Here is a 20,267-nt window from a genome sequence, read left to right on the forward strand (position 1 = left end):
TCTACCCTCTGGTCCCAGGTGTCTCTCCTCCCCCAAGTTTGTTTTATGAATATCTCTTCTCTGTTCTGTATTTTCAGTGTCTCTGTCCCAGGCATCCACCCAAACATGCAGAGGACTTTCCTTGTCTAAACAAATCTTTCCAGAGGATGTGGCCTCCTTAAAGCTGGCAGGATTTGCCTCTTTCCTTTCTACTTGTTTGAAAATGCCAGAATCCTTTAAACTAATTTATTATTATAAATAATAGGGGGTGAACATACTAATAACTTAATTTTTGCATATCTCAGATTATTTCTTTAGAAATAATGAAATGGAACTGCTGGATCAAAAACGTACACAGATTAAGACTTTTGGTAGTACTGGCATACCTTCCATTCACAGCCCCCCAGGTGAAGTTGCCAATTTAGCTGTCTGAACTAGTAACATACTCCTAAGAGGGCTTGTTTACTTTCAATCTTAGTCCTTCCCAATCCAGTCTTCACAGAGCAGCCGGTATCACCTACCCCATTAAAAAACTCCCCAGTGGTTTCTCCCTGGGCTTAGACTAAAATCCAATATGTTGAAGAGAGCCTAAGAGGCTGTGGGTAAAATTGCAGTATTTCAAGAATCTCTCGCCTGGCCTTAGTGCACTTCTATGTCAATACGTGTTTCCAAGGGGTGGAGAGAAGTAGTCCATCTCCATATCAACAGGTAATTACAAGGGTGAGCTAGGGGCAAGTGAGGGTATATCAGGGCATATCTGGACCAGAGAGGTTGGGTGGGGTCTCTTACAATGCAGCCAGTTTGCAAGAGATACGGGAGACCAGAAGTGGACAACTGCTTGTGATAAATAAATGGTTTTCTCCCACTTTATTTCTCCCTTTGATTTCAGTTACAAACGTATTTTGCCTGGGTATTTTCCCCCGGAATTACATCTGGTGGTAGTTGGCAGGACCTCTGAACACAAAATCTGTCTACATGGGTGCAACCCTTGGGTGGGCTGGCCCTAGAGATGGTGGGGAGATGTGCAGAACCACCCCTGTAGATGATGGGGAGGCCCCAGTGGCTGCAGCAGTAGAGGATGCAGCTTCACCCAGGAGCCCCCTATCTGTGGGGCTTCCAATGAGGAGCCCCTAGTGGGGAATTGATCTAGGGTAAATACGTCCTAGAGGGGTGAGGCCTTCTCCAGAATTGGGGAAGGGTGGAGATACTGGAAGCTGTGGAAGTAGCCCTCTGTGAGAAAGAAGACTGCTTTAGAGGCCCTGAGTGGCCATGTAGCAGCTGGGATTGTGGGACGTCTTTTTCTCGAGATAGTGGAAAGGGTTATTGAGGGGAGAGAGAGAGACTTCAGCAGGAGAGAGACACACTTCATAGCATCCCTTGGAGGAGTTGGGCAAGGACTTACGGGATGCCCTTAAAAAAGAGAGACAGTTATCGAGAAGATGGGTCGTGCTCCTGGAAGACATGTTAGCAGTGAGAGAGGAGGCAGTTAGAGAATCTGCGCTGAAGGAGGCCGTGGGGGAGGGAGAGGAAAGAGCTGTGCCTTCAGCCCTCGAGATGGTAGAGGAGATGTTGGGAAAGTATGAGGGGCTGGGGCTGAGGGCTCATCTGTTGCCAAGCCTCTCGTGTATTAAAAGCCCATCTGGTTGTAGTTAAGAAAATAAAAATGCAGCAACCATGGGCTCCTAAGGGGGAGGAGCTGCACCCTCCCCAGATTGTGGAGCACTCCATGCTCTGCCCCTATCCCCCTGAGCTGGCGGACATGAGCATCCAGTTTTGGCAGAAGCCGTTGGAACCTCTGTCTACTTGGCTTTTGCATCTCTGGGATATGGGAGTGGAAAACATTGTTATATTGGGTTCTGAAATGGGTAGACTGGCTTCCCTGATGACTCACCCTTCCCTCCAACAGCAGTTGCAAAGTGCCCGTCACACCTCAGGGAATCAGGTGCTTCTGGATTGGCTGACAGCAGCCATCAGGGCAGTTTGGCCTAATTAGGGTGATTTACCATACTTATCCACGCTGGAAAATGTTTGCAGAGCTCCAGCAGGTGTTATGGGAGCTGGACATGAAAAATACCACCTATAATATGGACTCCAGGGCCTTGATGAGGAGTTATTCACTCTAGGAATGAGAAACCTGGTGCTGCACACAGCTCCCCCATCCCTCTTTGGGTCCCTAGTGACTATTCTTGCCTGCCACATAGGGCAACCCATAAGTGAGGCTACTCGTACTTTAGCAGATCTGGGTGAGGTTGAAACAGTAAGAGCATGGAAGGAAGTACAGGCTACAACGAAAGGAGAGGTGCAAAGGGCCCCATGAAGGTCTCGAGGACCCAGATGTGGTTGATTTGATAAAGGCCAAGACAGTCAAAGAAAACCTTGATGAGCAACACAATAGGACCTTGTTAGAACTGTGGCACCAATTAAAGCTAGAGCAGCAGTTCCAGCCACTGAGGTCCAGGACACGGAAGCCAGAGACAAAGCCCCATGTCTGGCCAGTGTCCCTGCAAGACTTTCTGGGGGACAGTACTCTGGCTCCACGGGGACCCTCACCCCAACAGGAAGACGATTGGGCATCGTGGTTTGACTGGGTGGTTGGGGGCAAGGTTCCCACCTTGGGGGATGTGGTGGGGACCAGAGGCCACATGTAGAATTAGCAATTCATTGGTCCCTTGTGAATGTACAAGGTGTCCTGGCACTGATGGACACAGGAGGTGAATGTTTTCTGATTTATGGCAACCCTGAGTGTTCTCCTGGGACCCCTGCTGTGATAGATGGCTATGGGGGTAAGGCAATTAGAGTGAAGAAAGCCCAAATCCCATGGGGGATAGGGCATTTATCCCCAAAGGGATATACTGTGTACATTTCTCCCATCCCTGAATAAATTTTGGGGGTAGACATCCTGCAAGGCCTGTGTTTACAGACCACTGAAGGGGAGTTCAGACTGAGGGGACATGTGGTAAACGCAGTTCTGAGGGGACATGCTAAACACCCACTTGCAGCTCTGCCCGTACCTTGGCGAATGACAAATACTAAGCAGTATAAATTGCCTGAGGAGCACAAGGAAATTGGAGAAACTACAGGAGTTGGAGAAGGTGGGCATCATAAAGCCCACTCATGGTCCTTTTAATTCCCCAAATGGCTCCTGGCATATGACCGTGGACTATAGGAATTGAATAAAGTCACACCCCCTTTGCATGCTGCTGTCCCCTCTATAGCAGCCCTTATGGACACCCTCAGTCATGAACTAAGGACATATCTTTATGCTGTGGACTTTGCTAATGCTTTCTTCTCTATTGACATAGCACAGGAAAGTCAGGAACAGTTTGCCTTCACATGGGAAGGCCGGCAGTGGACATTCACTGTCTTTCCACAGGGATACATCCACAGTCCCACCATTTGTCATGGACTTGTAGCCCAGGACTTGGCCACATGGAAGAAGCCACAAACAGTGCAGCTGTTTACTACATTGATGATGTGCTCACGTCTGATTCTCTTGCAGATTTAGAAGGGGCAGTTCCTAGACTGCTGCAACATCTACAGAAGAAAGGATGGGCTCTGAACAGTACTAAGCTTCAGGGACCTGGTTTGTCTGTAAAGTTCTTGGGGGTTGTCTGGTCCGGTAAAACTAAATTTACCCCAGAAGCAGTTTTAGACAAGGTCCAGGGTTTCCCTACCCCTACCACTGTGGCAGTATTACAAGAGTTTTTGGGTCTTTTGGGCTACTGGAGAGTGTTTATCCTGCACTTGGCACAAATTCTGAAGCCTTTTTATCCATTGGTATGAAAGGGCATCAGGTGGGATTGGGATGAGACATGTGCAGCTGCTTTTACTGCTGCCAAGCAGGCAGTCAATGCCGTACAGGCCTTGAATATAATGGACTCATCAAGGCCCTGTGACCTAGATGCTCATGTAACCAAAGATGGTTATGGATGGGGCCTTTGGCAATGGCTTAAACAGATGCGCCAACCTATTGGATTCTTGTCACAACTATGGAAAGCAGCAGAGGTCCAGTACACCTTGAGAGAGAAGACCTGGTTGATGTGTACCATGCCTTGCTGGCTACAGAGCCCATCACTGGAACAGCTCTGACCAAGGTAATAACCACCTGTCCCACTGCAGGGTAGGTACAAGACTGGACCCAAAGGCCACAGAGTAGCATGGCACAGATGTCTACACTGGCCAAATGGGATGCATATTTACAGCAGTGTAGCACCCTCTGTACTAGCCCCTTAAGTGGAGAACTCCAATGCTTATAGGGGCCATTGAGTATACCAGTGGAAAGCAGGAAGAACTTGTTTTTGAGCCATTGGTAGCTGAAAGGCCTTATAAGCAGGGAAAAGCCCCTGAAGATTCTTGGTATACAGATGGCTCCAGTCGTGGGCAGCCCTTGAAGTGGAGGGCTGTGGCTTTCCATCCTAAGATTGAGACAATATGGATGGAGGATGGAGAGGGGAAGAGCAGCCAATGGGCTAAGTTGTGGGCAGTATGGCTCATGATCACACAGGAGCCCTCCAGTATAGTTGTCAGCACTGACAGCTGGGCTGTCTATAGGGGCTTGACCCTATGGCCTCCAACATGGTACCATGCCAACTGGATGGTTGGTCACTGCCCCCTTTGGGGACAAGAGCTGTGGTAAGACCTATGGGCCTCTGGCCAGACTACGACTGTTACTATATATCATGTGACTGCCATTTGCCTTTGGCATCCCCAGGGAATGATGAAGTGGACACACTGGCCCAGGTGCACTGGCTAAAAGGAAAGCTTGCCTCTGATGAGCCCAATGGTTACATCAGCATTTGTTGCAAGCGGGGCAAAAGACAATGTAGCCTGTCAGTGGTGCTTGCCGTAGACCTTTGGAGAAGTCAGCAGAGCCCGGAAGGGGTACCTTGTATGCTCTAAGTGAAATTTACACTGAGTCCTGCAGCAACATGGTATGATAGTAAAGGAGCTAATACCCCTTGTCAGGTGGCAGATAGACTATATTGGGCTTCTGCCCATATCAGAAGGATATCAGTATGCCATGACTTGTGTGGACACAGCTACTGGATTGTTGGTTGCTTTTCCTGCACGTCATGCAGATCAGCAAACCACCAAGACGGTCCTAGAGCATCTCTTTGCAGCCTACAGCCAGCCGCAGGTGATTAGGAGCGATCAAGACACCTATTTTACTGGACATGCGTTACAAGAATGGGTGCAGCAATTAGGAATAAAGTGGAAGTTTCATGTACCATATAACCCTACTGGGGCAGGCATGATAGGTATGGTGGTTTGTTGAAATCTGGCCTGAAGTTGGACACCAGTAGTCTACGGGGCTGGTCAGTTCATTTATGGACAGTGCTATGGCATTTGAATGAGAAACCCCGAAAGGAGCCTTGAGCCTGTGGATATGCTCACACACCTTGCTGCCTCTCCTATAGAACTGTATGTGCAAACCAAAGAGGAGTTATTGAAGCCAGGATATGGCCAGCAAAGCAACATCCTGCTGCCAGCCCCAACTGCATTAAACCCTGGAGACTCTGTTGAGTGGACATGGCCCTGGACATCTCAACACATGGACCAGGGATGGCTGGCCCTTCTGGCATCTTGAGGTAAAGGCCTGGAAGTTGGCCTCCTGTGTATTCCTGGAATAACAGCAGAGTGGCCCCCAAAGACCACAGTAGTGTACCCAAAACATCTGGGAGGTAAGAGCATCTTACAGGGATGTTTTGGTCTATTTTTATGGCCAGTGCATGTACCTCCCATAGCCCTATATATTGACCCATCTGTAATTCCCACAGGGAGGGGGTTTAAGTCTGGTATACTAGAGCAGGTCAGGATCCCATTCCTGCCACTGTCCTATCCCAGGACCACTCTCTCGCATGCATCCTACCTGATGGGCAACATTTGCCTATGCTGGTGTCATTAAAACGTGTATCTTATTGCCCTTAAGGTTACTGTCTTCTACAGTCCCTGTGGCCTGGACGCACCCCCTAACTGCAACTGCCATGTGATGATTTTTGAACTCCCTTCCTGTTCAGCTGCTGACTGCCTGTGGAGTGGGTGAGCTATGGACTTAATCTGCATAGGACTTTGAACCTAGCTGAATCCTCCAACTTGAGAATTATCATGATTTTATTGCTGTTGCTACCGTATGTTATTAGTCTGGTTACAATGCACCAGTTTTCTTGCAGAAGGGCCACCGCAGAAGATGGGGAATGAGTAGATTGTAAGGCAAGATTTCTGGAGGGGTGGGCTGTGGGTAAAATTGCAATATTTCTAGAATCTCTCATCTGGCCTTAGTTCATCTCCATATTAATAGATGTTTCCAAAGGGTGGAGAGAAGTAGTCAATCTCCATATCAATAGGTAATTACAAGGGCAAGCTAGGGCAAGGAAGGGCATATCTGGACTAGAGAGGTTGGGTGGGGCCTCTTCTTCTACAGTGGGTCAAGAGAGATGCAGGATGACTGCTTGTAAGAAATAAACCGGTTTCTCCCACTTTATTTCTTCCTTTGCCTGATTTTGGTTTCAAAGGTATGCTGCCCCAGGATTTCCCCCCTGGAGTTACAGGCCCTGTACTATCTGGTGTTACCTTAACTGAAGTCCCCCAGATCCCTACCCAACCCTTCAGTTTCTTTCACTGCTAAAAAAAAAAACCCACAATCTTTCCTGCTCAGGGCTTTTGCACGGGCTGTTTCTTACTTGTCTACTTTTCATCATTAATTTCCATTCACTCTTTGGCTTTACTTTAATTCATCAGAGACATTTCAAATCTCAATTAGGAACCACTAGTTCTGTTCTTTCACAGCACTGCATTTTTTCTCTGGAGTGCTCATTGCAATTTGCAAACCTATCCATACCTCCACAAAGTGCAAGCTCTATGAGGGCAGGGACCAGTGTTTTATCTATTGCTATATATGCAACATCTATCAGTGTCTGGCTTGTAACAGGTATTGAAACAAATACTAAATGAATGATCATTTATTAACATCTCTGACAGCCCTAAAGACCTTCCTAGTTTTAAATTTTAATCACTACTCATGTTAATCTTTTTATAGTTTGTATTTACTTAAGACTAAGTTTGCAATTTTAGATGTTATTCAGTAGAACAATTTTTATTCCTAAATTAATTTGCAAATGTAACCCAAACTATTTTGTCTTTACAGTAATTATTACGTATAATTAACCCTAAAATTTGTATTTTTTCACATTTTAATATCTCTGAAATCTGAATGCCTCTTTACACTTAAGTGTTATAATTTAATTAGCAGGTTTTTGTTTCCTTTCTTCAGGTATATAAAATAATGGTACAGTTTACAACCAATGGGATCTTAGTGTCAATGAAATACACAGTATATCCTATTTTACTTGCTAGGAAAAGTTTCATGGTAACTCAGTTTCATCTCTCTCTGAAACAGAAACCAAACTAGGAAGAAAAACAAGTTTTTCTTACATACTTTTATTGTCTTGTTCTAACATAGTCTTCATAGATTAGATATATATAGGGTTTTTATTTTCATCAGATGCGTATATGCATGTGTGTATAGCAGCAATTTGTTTTCTTTTCCAATTAATGTTAGAGCTATAACAGGAAACTTCTTTTGTTTTTTAACACAAACTAACCTAGACAGTTGTTAAAATCACCAGTTAGAGATTAAAAGGGTTCTCTCCATTTTGGTTAAATATTAGTGTGGAGAGTTATTTTTGTCTTGTGTATTATCTAGAACCATCCTGTTATTTTAACTAAAATAATAGGTTATTTATTTCTGACTTTCTAGCAAAACAAACATGTATTTCAGAAAACTACTTTGAAGATTAAAAAATTAAATTTTATCCAAATAAATATGAGAAACTTAAACATTGTTACAGATTAAGCTTTATCTTCCTTTCCTGTAATTACTCAGAAAACATGAGGTTTCTTGTTTTTGGTTTCTCAACATTCCTCAGAACGAATCTGTGATTGACCTAGAGCTTCAAAGAACCTTTCCCTGCTGAGGTTAGGTTTCTAATCTAGTTGCTTTCTAGACCTATGGAAATAATCTGCTAAAAAACTATATGCTTCAAGGGACCCTTCTCAGTGAAGGGCTTTGTCCTCCCTTTAACTGAGCTGTTGTGGTTCCAGCCATTGTTGATTGGGCTCTCTTTTGTAAATCTCCCCTCCCTAGACTTCTAGATGACCTTTTCCTAGTTCTGCTTCTAACACTCTGACTAACCTCACTGGTATCATGTACTAGACCCTCTTCCTGGAGCTCCTTAAATGCTAGCTGCTGCCCTTTTCTCTCAGCATGAAAACACTCCCTTATTAATAAGCACACCAAGATATTTCATACCTCTCCACCTTTGCAGTTGATTTTTCTCCTGATGGAATACCTTTTGTCATCTCATTCCTTCAGTAAAGAATTTCCTACCATCATTTTATGGAAGTTAACCACTCCCTCCCAGCACACTAATATTAATTATAATAAAGCATGAACTTGAATATTTGTGTTAAGTATCTGCTTCCCTCACCACACTGGGAGCTCTTCCAGGATAGGCTTCAACATCTAATTCATTTTTCCATCATCAGCGGCAAATGTCCCGGACAAGGCACAAAAGTCACCAACATGAAAATGAAGCCACAGAGTCTATCTAGCCAGAGCCACCTCACCTTCTGAGAGTGGTGTCTGAGGTTCAGGACACTATGCTTTATACCTCTGCACCCATCTGCAGTCCTCAGTGGCCCTGGTGTAAGAATGTGCCCTGGTTCAAGGACGTTCTCTACTAGATCTCTGTATGGGAATCTGGATGCAGATACACAGACAGCGTGGTTGCAAGAAGAATGGCACCAAAAGACAGAAAAAAAGCAAAGTAGTAAGTAAGAGCAATGAGACAGAAATAAGAGACAGAAATTAGTCAGAAGGAAGAAGCAATTAGAGATGGAGAGAAGGGATGAAGTGGTAAAGGTGACCATAAGACCTGCACCTGGGTCCCCTGAAATGCAATCAGATGATGAGAGCTACTCCTCAACCTTCCTGTATGGTGAATAGCCAAGCTCTGCAGAGGCTACATGAGTACACTGCAATGAAGGAAACTTCACTGGTCCTTTACTTTGCACTCAAACTCTAACATGTCTCTCTTCTCTGCAACCCCAAAGAGCCTGACTAAAACACTAATTCAGCACACTGCCCTGGCACACAGAGGATATTTGAAAAACTCAAAAATAGAATTCTACCAAGTTTATTACAATTTTTAAAACATGTTTTTTAATGGCTCATCTTTAGCATGGAAATATTACATTGCTCCACAGCTATTTATATGGAGAAGTAACTGCTGAACTTACATCATAATAGAGAAAGTTAATGTTACAATCCAGGAAAGGTGTTTGGTCTTTGCAAGTATTTACATACACTTCACCCTCCCAACAACCCTCTGAGGTTGTTACCATCTGAGGCTTGGAGAGGCTGGGTTCCATGCCCAGGCCACACAGTTTGTAAGTAGCAGGACCCGGATTAAAGCCCTGGTTGATCTGACTCTGAAGCCTGTGCTCTTCATTGGTATGTCAGGTCACTGTCAGGTCTGATTGTTTTTACAAGTCAGCATCAGATATTTATGCTGATATCTATCTGATGAGATTACAAAGAAGTTTAAACAAGTTTTTACAATGGCAACTATTTTTAGAATTAAAGAAGCACATAATTCTGTTCATTAGTAGAGTACTTGACTGTAATAGGAATAACAAAGACTATAATGATCATATAAAACCTTTCTTGAAATTAATGAGGTTTAACTTTAGTATAAACATTTATGCAGTACAGACTACTGACAAGTTCATATAGAGAGAATCTCAATTCTCTTGGTATCTAAGGATTATCAATGAACCCTGGAAAATACACCTTCTTATTTGGGACAGGCACAATCCAGAGCCACCCAAGTGAGGTTCACTTGCGAAGTTTTCAGAGCAGCAGGAATTCATATACTAAACCCACAGCTTTGTTACAAAGGGAAAAACACAGTCAGGGAGGAACTATCTTTAAAAACAACTAGTTCATTGTGGGACCCTTAAATAAAATTTAAGTTTCCAGGTAACAGGCAAGAGAAGGAATGCCTGCAGTAAGGATGGGGAGAGGGTATGGTGAAGCTAAAGGCCCTGTTGTTAACAGAGACTAACAATTCCGTTCTGTGGCCAGGGCGCTGATGATCCACATGGGTCATCTCAATCAATTCTCATGAGTTGGTACTCTTACTATATCCCATTAGCAGATTAAAAAAAAATGAGGTTAAATTACATGTCCAAGGTGATAAAGTCTGCATGTGAAAAATGCAGGATTCAAACTCAGATACGAATGATTCCACATTCTCATTTCTAATTGGGCAAAAGGAAAATGGGTGTTTACAAGTGCTTAAAACTCGACCTAATTTGAGGCCCAAATATCTGTATCTAAATACTGGCACAACTCTGCTTTCCCATAAGCTAATTTCTCCAGATATGTATTGTCATTTGCAACTACTGGTCTCTTTTCCCTTTTCTGAGCAAGAAGGACTAGTAAGATTATTGGTAGGGACAACTCTCCCATCTTTATGTAATGCAACGTTTACAACATACCTAATTTTACATAAGAAATAATAGTATATAAAAATGGTTCACATGAAAATTAGTCCCCAAAAGATTTTATTCCAGGTTATGCTCAGTGACATCTGTCCCCGAGACCTAATAATGATGGCACAACTTCTCTGTATTTACAAGAAACAAGCAACTACATTTCTCCCTCCTAAGCAATAAATACCCTCCCTTTAGCACCAACAAAGGAGGCTGATTTCTTAATATGGGTATGGCCATGGTATAATCAGTTTTATAACACAGGGAGTCTCTATCAGAAATCTTTATCTGGGGTGACACAGGGGAAACTAGTTCTAGTGTTGTGCAAACCTTTCTGTTTATTAGTCCTTTGAGGTATACAGGCATAGCATTTCACCCTCAAAAAGCTTCTTCTCAGTATCTAGGAGTCTATTGCTATTTTATTCATTTGTTTAGTTTTGCTTTTAGATTCCACATATAAGTGAAGTCATATGGTATTTGTCTTTCTATGCCTGGATTATTTCACCTAGCATAATACCCTCTAGGTTCATCTATGTTGCAAATGGCAAGATTTCTTTCTTTTTTATGGAGGAGTTGCAGTGGGTTGGTTTAAATAGCTAAAGGGGATGAAGAGGCACAAAATCTCAATCACAATATAATTTAGTCACAGGAATGAAAGTACAGCATAGAGAAGACAGTCAATAATTCTGTAATATCTTTCTGTGTTGAGAGATAGTAGTAACCACACTAGTTGGGGGTTAGTATTTAATAATGGAGGTAACTGTTGAATCACTGTGTTGTATACTTGAAGCCAATATCATACTGTATAACTATACTTTAAAAAAAGCTTATGTTTTGGTTAGCCACATCAAAAGCTGAATAATATGGAGGTCAAATAACAAAAGACAATAATAAAACTATCAACTACCATAGAGATTTTGATTGCTTTATATTTATAAATTATTCTAATTGTCATGTACATACTAAAATCAGTTTATCTGACATCTTGGATTAGTTTCTATTAATGTATCATCCCATTTGAGTTTTAAGATTAAAATTATTCTCCAGCAAAAAATTACAGGATCTTGAAAAGTAGAACAAATTATAGGAACATGAAGAGCATGTATGAAATTAACCAAAACTAAACCAAAGGAATGTATTCATGGATAGTCATACTGCAAAAGCTCACTCACTAGCCGACCCAAGCCAACCCACCTAGCCAAGGATAATGCAAGTTTTCTGAAGGCAGGGCCTTTCCCCTGGCATGTTCTACAGCTATGAACAAAGCACCCAAAGCAGCAGATGCCATGGGCTAGGTAAGCAGTCAGTGATTCAGAGTTGGAGTAGCTGGGTATCACTTCTTATCAACAAAGATCCATGCAGATGTGTACCCAGCACGCATAATGGATACACACAGCCTGTTTAACCCGTGGCTTCTACCACAAATTAGTACCTTGGGGACATTTAAACAATTTCAATAGAACAGGAGGAATATTCAAAAGGTTTTCCTACTTCTAAATTAGTGATCTATAAAAGACTGTTTTAACAGTCGTGCAAATATAACAACAGGGAGTTCACAACAGGCAGAGATATACTAGGCAATATCAAACCACTCATAAAGGTAGCAACTCTGTATGGAACTATTTTTTTTGAAGTCAGTTTCCTTTGACTTAGTTTATAGCATAAACTACATGCCTCAAACCTCCCTTTAGAGAAGACAAGTGAATCAAAAAGAAAACTGTGTTTTAACTGTATAGTTCTCCTATACTGTATGTTATTATATGTATACTAGGAAAGTATGAATATATTTAAAGTAATTGCTATTCTACAGAATACTGAATAAACTCTCAGGGATTGATAAATAAATTATTCCTGGTAATTATATCTCAACGTGCTACAAATTCAGACACTGCTAAAATATATTTTTTAAATGTACATAAAATATTGAGAACTACCAACTAGGATACTATTATGATAAGTAGAGGATACATTATTAAGTGAAGAAAGAAAGGATATTCTAGGTTGTTTTCTTTTATGAATTAATTTTTGTTTAATTCTACTCAAGACAATTTTGTGATTAAATGGCACCTTTCTTGATCACAAATAGTCATAGGAATATTCAAATATAAACTTGATAAAACTGCCTTGCAGGAAAAGTAAATCTTGAAAAATTAACATACAAACATTTTGGGTGGACTTCAATAGCCTGCAAATTTATTGACACATATAAGGTAAAAACACCAAGCCTAGACTTTCAGATGGACATGGTTATGTATGAGTAGATACCATCAAACTGAAGGGGCTGAGTGTCCTGTGGCTGAGACCCAGATAAACCAAGAGAAAGAGAATGAAAAATGATTTTCTAAATCATCCCATTAACACCTGCCTAGTCCCAGGAAGAATATAAAGCAGTAGTGAAAAAACTTTGTTAATAAGTTTCCTTGGTACATCCATGTCTCTCAGAAATGTAGCTGGAAGGTTCCATTATAAGCCATCACATTCAAATTATTAATGTACCACAAACAAATCAATCTAATATACCATCATTCAATTACAGAACCAAGATGTTCTACCCAAATTTGAAAAAAAGAATCATTCTTCTCTCTAAATGTGCCAATAGATGAATATAAAAATCAACAAATTTATATGAGAATGAAAGTGACTATGTATACCTTATCAAGGCAGAAGATACAAAAGATAATAATCACATGTATTGACAAGTGTGTAACTGACCAGTTCAGAATATGCCCAAGTGCAATATAAGTTAAAACTTGCCAGAAGGAGAAGATAATTCAAACAGCTCAAATACACAGCGAGATGAAGAGGTTGAAAGGCAGCCACACAGAGACAATGAAGAATATGCAATGACTATTAAACTGCTAGGAATTTTAAAGAAAACTGAAGGAAATAAGATAAAATCAAGTTAACAATCAGGTTAGTAAGGAAATGAAAATCCTAGAAGACTAGCAATTTGAAATCAGAATTTTTATTTTTATTTTTAAAGCAGTTGAAGAGTGAAACCAGGGAAGGTGAAGGCAACATCTCTTCACATCAGCATGCTCATATGTGCGTATAAAAACCAACCAGACTAAAGTGAAACCAACATTTGTCAGTTCTATGACTTAAGACTCAAGTTCAATGAAATTCTATTCACAAATTATGAACTAAAATTTTTGATGGTATTGTGCAGACAAGTGAAAATTATAAAAATGGTCAGAACTGGGCAGAAATGAATTTTGTGATTATTACTAAGACTCATCATTTTACAAAATATATGAAAATCTTGGTGACAGAAAAACAACGAATGCTGTTCTGCTACCAATGATAGGCAAAACAAATGGACTGAAAAGTTATGAACTGTCACTGGAATGTTTACTATTTCAACTAAATATTTTTCAAAAATACTTTTCTTATTTGGTATTTTCTCATCAAAATCACCTTTCTAACAATATTTCTAAAGACTACTACTCTTCCACCAATCTTCCAGGGGAAAGATTTGCACGATTTTTTTCTTCTCACTCATGAACTTGGAAGATCCACCTTGTTTAAAGCAAACTATTTTCTGAGAGCCAATGTTTACAGAGGCAGATTACGATACGGTCCCATTTCTTACTTGTTCCTTTCCAACAAAAACCCATGAAAGCGTCAAACACTTTTAAACCTGTAGACTTGTATTCTTTTGCTATTCAGTGCTAAAAATTCCATTGTTTATTCCTTCCTTTGTTGTGTCCTTGATAGTTGACCAAGAACCTTTAGAAACCTTTAGGGAGAAGAAATGGGACGAATGAGTATCCTTTTCCTTAATTGCTGAACATGGATCAGAAAGCAAGGAAAAGGATGCAAATTTTTTTATAGTGTTTGGCTAAATGTGCATTTCCTTTCAAGAATTCCCCTTTTGTGCTACTTGACAAATTTAGGGTTAGGAATGTCTAAAAGACAACTGATATATTAATGTCGTAAGCTTTAACACAACATTAGAGAAGCAGATCGAACTTCCTACACCACTACTGTGCAGCAGTTTTCATCAAAGTGCATCCTGTTCTCCAAGAGCACTGGTACACAGCTCACAGCACAAAGCAGGTCTCAGGGGGTGGTGGAGATGGCTGCTCCTTCACCATTTTGGTTTTCATCAAAAAGATACCAGGTCAGTGTCATATGGAGGCTTTGCTGTGTGGTTTTTTTTTTTTTTGGAACTTTCTCCAGTGGGTGTGTGACTATATTTTTACTAAGTCAATTATATTTAAAGAAATGTGGCAGCTCAGTTTGAGTATTCGAAGGAATCAGACGAACAAAGCTAGTAATTGGGAAAGTGATGTTACTGTACATATTCCCCTCCATAGTTTAAGGAAAGTGCCTTAAAGTTAAAAATGTAACATTTTGAATGAGTACTTTCTATGTTAATAAAAACCCCTGGGTGGTTTTTAATGTTCCCAGATTTATGGAAAAGAGAATATAGTGCTGAATTAGAGCACAAAGCCCTCTCACAGCCTTTGCTAGGAGAATGATTTCTTTCAAACTCCACAGAACAGCTGGTACTGTTTCTATAGTACTTCCTTCTAGCTGGTGGAAAGGCATGTTAACTGGGATGCTCAGAATGAGGAAGAATGACTTCTTGACAAATGTAGCTTTTCTTCTCTATGCTTTTAAAGCTAGAAAACCACTCTGTTCAATGAATGTTGGCACGCCTACTAAGTGTAAGCTTTGGACTAGGCAACAGAGATACAAATACAGAGTGGGATAAAGAAACAAAAGATAAACAAGATAGGATCTCTATCCCTCCAGGAGCTTAGTCTAACAGAACAGAGAGAATACAATGCCATCTCTGCTATGATAGAAGTATTTCAGTATAGCACAAATAGCTGCAAGGATAGAGTGGACCTCCATCCTTATTTAGGGGAGTCCTGGAAAGATCCACGCAGGAGGTGATGCCTGAATAATTTTAAAGGAAAGAACAGGAGTGGCAGGCATGGAGCTGATGAAGGCTGAAAGGGAATTTTCTAGACAAAAGAAATAGCTTTGGTGAAAATTATGTTCTATAAAATATAAACAGCTTATGATTCTACTAGATAAAATGAAGTAAAGTGGGTTTATTTAGAGATCTATGTGTATCATAGTACTCCAAGAGGAAAAATAAAGAGGGTACATAGCATTCCTTAAACTTACTTGGTATAGAAGTTCGTTTTAGTGGAACACCTTTCGTAGAGTAGTGGTCCTTGGAATATATATACTCTGAAAATATGTACTGGATCATCTCTACAGTCCCTTCTGGCTCAAATTAGCCATTACGTCTAAGAAGGAAAATCCAGGGACTAAACTAACACCAGTGGTCTTATGGTCTTAATATAAGACTTCTTGAGCTATCACAAAATACAGCATGTCTTTAGTGGAACTATGCCTCCAAGAATTCATATTATGGGGGGAAAAGATTATTTGACAGTCAGTTAGAAAGACTGGCAAAAACCACCTGATACAAATCATGCTAAGAGAAGCAGGTGTCAGACATTCAAAGTTGGCCCAATGTAACCACTTGCAGAGGCCAGAGTCTGTCATTAAGATTTGTCCCTGGCCAGTCCACTCACTCTCTGTCAAGGACTTAGGTCTGGGGTAAAGACAAAGAAGGTATCAGACAAAATGCAAGCCATTTTCTCTAAAAATCTCCATATGCCTAGAGGAAAGCCCCAGAATATGGGATAAGAAAGGGCCCTGGGGTACAGTCCTCACATCATTGCAAACCCCACAGTGGAAGCACTGGTTTTTCTTTGCCACGGATGGTAGTCCTGGCAGTGGTTGGCGGGAAGCAGGAGCAGCACCAGCGACTAGCACAGGCTGCAAGACCAACATGGCTGTGATCGCTGAGGAGGCAGTGCTGTCCAGCGACGGCTATGGAACAACTGACCAAATTCATTCACCAGCACGTGCGAGACCAACCATACTGGGGAGTTTAGGAAGTACTGGGGGTCTGTTAGGGGTCACCCAAGCCCATAAAATCTGGGCCATGTACACAGCGAAACCAAAAGGACTTCTTAATCAATAGAGATGATGTAGCTTGAAGGATATGTTCCTAGGATAGAGTAAATAAAGTAAAAAGTCAGATCACAAACATAATCAAGAAGTATGTCACAGTGCTCAGGGGCATGAGCTCTGGAGCTGTACTGCCTGGGTTCAAATATAAGGTCTGACACTAGCTGTGTGGCTCTGGCCCAAGTTATTTAGCCTCTCCCTCAATTTCCTCTCTGGAAAATGGGGATAACAATACCTATCACACAGAGTGGCTACTAGGATTAAGTAAATTAATATATATGTAAAGTGCTTAAAAGGAAGTTATCCTCCCTGATTTCCTCCCAATAGTTTCTTCTATAAAATGGAGATAATAGCCAACATTTTTGATGCACTTCCTATGTGCCTTTCACTGTTTTAAGCCCTTTGCAACAGTTATCACCTCCTAGAGTTTTAAAATGAGTGAACACATATGAAGCACTTAAAACAATGCCAGTACATGGTTAAGAACATAATAAATGTAACTCCTACAACAACTGCTATTACTATTATTGGTGGCAATGATGATGATTAAAGCTACTTTTTACAGAGCACCTCCTCTGTATTAGGTGCTTACTACACGCTGTCCATACAGTGGATCTAACTCTCACACAGGCTACAAAGTAGTAAAAACTCACATCATCTTCACTGTGGGGATAAAAAACTCTTGCACAATGATTAAGCAACTTGACTGACAATCTGCAGTACATGGGAATTCTGAGTTTCAAAACCAAGTCTCTTGAGCTTCAAAGCCCTGTCCTCCTCCTTTTACACTGTGCTGCTTCATAATTTATTTTAACAGTATGTTAGTTAAAAAACAGATAAAAATAGCAAAATGAAACTATTTTCTCTAGTTTCAGAAGTTAACAAAGTTGACTAGAGACATCTGGAATGTGAAGGCTACTATGAGATCCGTTACCTGTGAGGCTCCAGGAGGGAGGGAGAACAAAGAGGCTCCACTTTAGTATTTGTTTCTTGAAAGCATTCACACCCATACACCCAACCACAGCAAATATGATAAAATATCAGCATTTATTAAATGTAGATGAAAGCTTTATGACTGTTCACTATACTATATTCTCTAATATTTTCCCTCTATTTTTCTGTATAGCTGAAATACTTCTTTAAAAATAAGTGTGCTACTGAACTACTACTCTACATTGTGAGAGGCTTCATGGAACAAAGAAACAAAATAGGATTGGGGAGTTTAGTGATTCAGAGTCAAATCCAAACTATGTCATTAACCATCTACATGATCATAAGGAATTCACAACTTTCTGGAATTCAAGAACTTACCAAATCAGATCAGACTACAAGGTGACATTTCAGGGCCATCCAATGTGAACATTATGACTCATTTATTAATGCCATTATATAAATGCAATAGTCCTACAAGGGAGATAAAACATCAAAAAATATGAAGCTCAACAGGACCCACAAACACCCTTTAATTGTTAAATCTGGAGAGTACCTCCCAGTAGCTTACTTGCACAAAATATTCTTTGCCACTCCTGTAGTCCAGTGTTTTAAAATCCTTTAAAGATTAAGAGAATCCTTTCTTAACGTTACTACCACCATCAACATGGTACACACGTGGATCTGCAGACCTTGTGAAAAATCAGCCTGGGAAATACTGAACTTTTAGATTCAGTACCCTTGATAGTCCGTTCCAACAGAGCAGGAATTGGATGGCAGTTCCAACCTAATTCCTGAAAGAGGGTTGAGCATCATGTGTAAAGGACTCAATCCGAGCTCTCCCAGAAAGACCAAATGCTGTTAGGAGAAACATTTGAGAAAGGAGAAGCCACAAAAACATGGATTTTGAAGCTGTTTTACACTAAAAATGTTAACTCTTCTAGTCTCTTTCCTTTTTTAAAATGAACACAAATTTCTATTCTTCAAAAGACACCTAACCATTCTGCATATTTAAGTGCTACACATCAAAAAGATGTGAAGTAGTAGCATGAAAGGAGAAATGGAGCATGACGGCTCTTTGGCCAAGTCTCAGCTCCTGGCATGTTAATCAATGGCTCACCCTGAACTCTAACACCCCCCTGGTCCAGGGCTCTCTGCAGCCACACGGCCTGCTTTTTTCATAGTCTGATATCATAATTTCAGAAATGCTTAATCTGTGTCAAGTCAGAGAAGTGATGGTTTCCTTTTTAAAAATGTTTAAATGCAGAAAAGCTGGGATACAGTATTAATACTTAATGAGTCATTCTGAGTGCTACTCCGCAAACAATTACTGCTAAAATATAATCCTATTATTAAAAATTATAATGTTTTCAGAGACTGCTTGTCATTCAGCCACTTAATACTCCTTATTTTAAGTAACACGAGTAGATGTCATTGCAATTTATTTTTTATTTATTCTTTTAAGATCTGCTCTCTTAGATGCAGTTTATTCTTTAAACTGAAAAAGTGACTAACCTTGGCTAATTACATCTGGTATTTCCACAGGTTAAAATATTTGGGTTAGACAACATAAATATTTTATATGGAACGAATTCTAATACCTTACACTATATATGTTTGTTTTTTAATTTGGGATTTTAATATAAAATATCATCCCTTAGTGGATATACAATTTATCTACATCAGGTATAAAAACAACTATATAGTCCACCTCTATTTAAAAATATCACTCTCTACTTGCATAGTCCAATAAACAAGTGGGAAAAGGCTGGAGACAAATGATGCTTAGCAATAAGTTATGCCAAAACAGCACAAATGTGTCAATAATAATGGCCATGTCAAATTCTCAAATAAAATCGTTTAATTCTGACACTGGTGTTTGCTGGTGTTCATGCTCTCAACCTTTCATTGAAGAGAGAGTATCTCCTTGTTAAGGACTATCAAAAAGTACTATATAGATTACTGTGAAATAGGTATGTGGATTTGTAACTTGACCTCAGAAATGTCACCAAATGACCTACGGCTAGGCTGTGATCAAACCATCTCTGCACTAATACTATCCCCCAAAAGACTCAGGTCCCCCCGGCAGATCGTGATCAACGTCATATGTTCTTCAATCCCCTTCATTATTACTTGGAATAATCCCTTCACAGTCTTTTGCTCACCTATTCCTGCTCACCCAGTGCCCATACACCAATCTTAAAAAAAGTCTTTGGGTAGGTGAGTATATTAAAACAAGGTTTTGAAACTTGCAAAGTGCTGAACCATGCCTATGTTTAGGTTTTGTATCTACAATTGATTTTGGAGGCATAGACTCCCTCTAAGAACACTAGCCACCTAGTGAATCCATTGGAAGATGGGATCGGGACTGAACCTAACTGCTTTGTTCATTGCCTGGCATAAGCTCTCTCCTGGGATTAGCAGAGTTGGAGAAACTAAGAATTCAAAGTGAAACATTTTAGGAATGGAATGGGAGGGAAGGAAAAAAATCTTCAGTAGGTGGCACTCTTTCCTTAAAAATGTAAGTTAAGTGACTTACAATCAAAGATGTCATCTGCCCACTAATCACTTGAAAGAGAAGGTACATTAATTCCGGCATCCTATCCCAAATATAGTCTGAATCATTACTTTCTACCTACATAGTGTCTTCTTCATTCAGCAGAATTCTGGAGATATTTATAAATATGCCAATTTCTTCTCACAACACCAAAAGCTACAATTTAGTAGAACCAGATAATTGCATTTATTTTAAACTGGCAGGTTTGAATTAAGACTCAGTCTAGTATGTGCTTCAAAAGACACTC

General features: G+C 40.5%; 1 protein-coding gene and 1 long non-coding RNA gene across 4 annotated transcripts in view; one reads left to right on the forward strand and one right to left on the reverse strand.

Moving 5' to 3' along the window:
• The window catches only part of LOC130681702 (uncharacterized), a 67,307-nt gene extending 61,255 nt beyond the window's left edge, over positions 1-6,052 (forward strand). The window contains exon 3 of the long non-coding RNA XR_008994960.1: positions 3,479-6,052. This is a non-coding gene — a long non-coding RNA (uncharacterized LOC130681702). The remainder of the gene's footprint in view (positions 1-3,478) is intronic.
• The window catches only part of MAP3K1 (mitogen-activated protein kinase kinase kinase 1), a 78,454-nt gene that overhangs the window by 34,003 nt on the left and 24,184 nt on the right, over positions 1-20,267 (reverse strand). The window lies entirely within an intron of this gene.

This window comes from Manis pentadactyla, chromosome 2, assembly GCF_030020395.1.
Source record: "Manis pentadactyla isolate mManPen7 chromosome 2, mManPen7.hap1, whole genome shotgun sequence".
In the NCBI taxonomy this organism is placed as follows: domain Eukaryota; kingdom Metazoa; phylum Chordata; class Mammalia; order Pholidota; family Manidae; genus Manis; species Manis pentadactyla.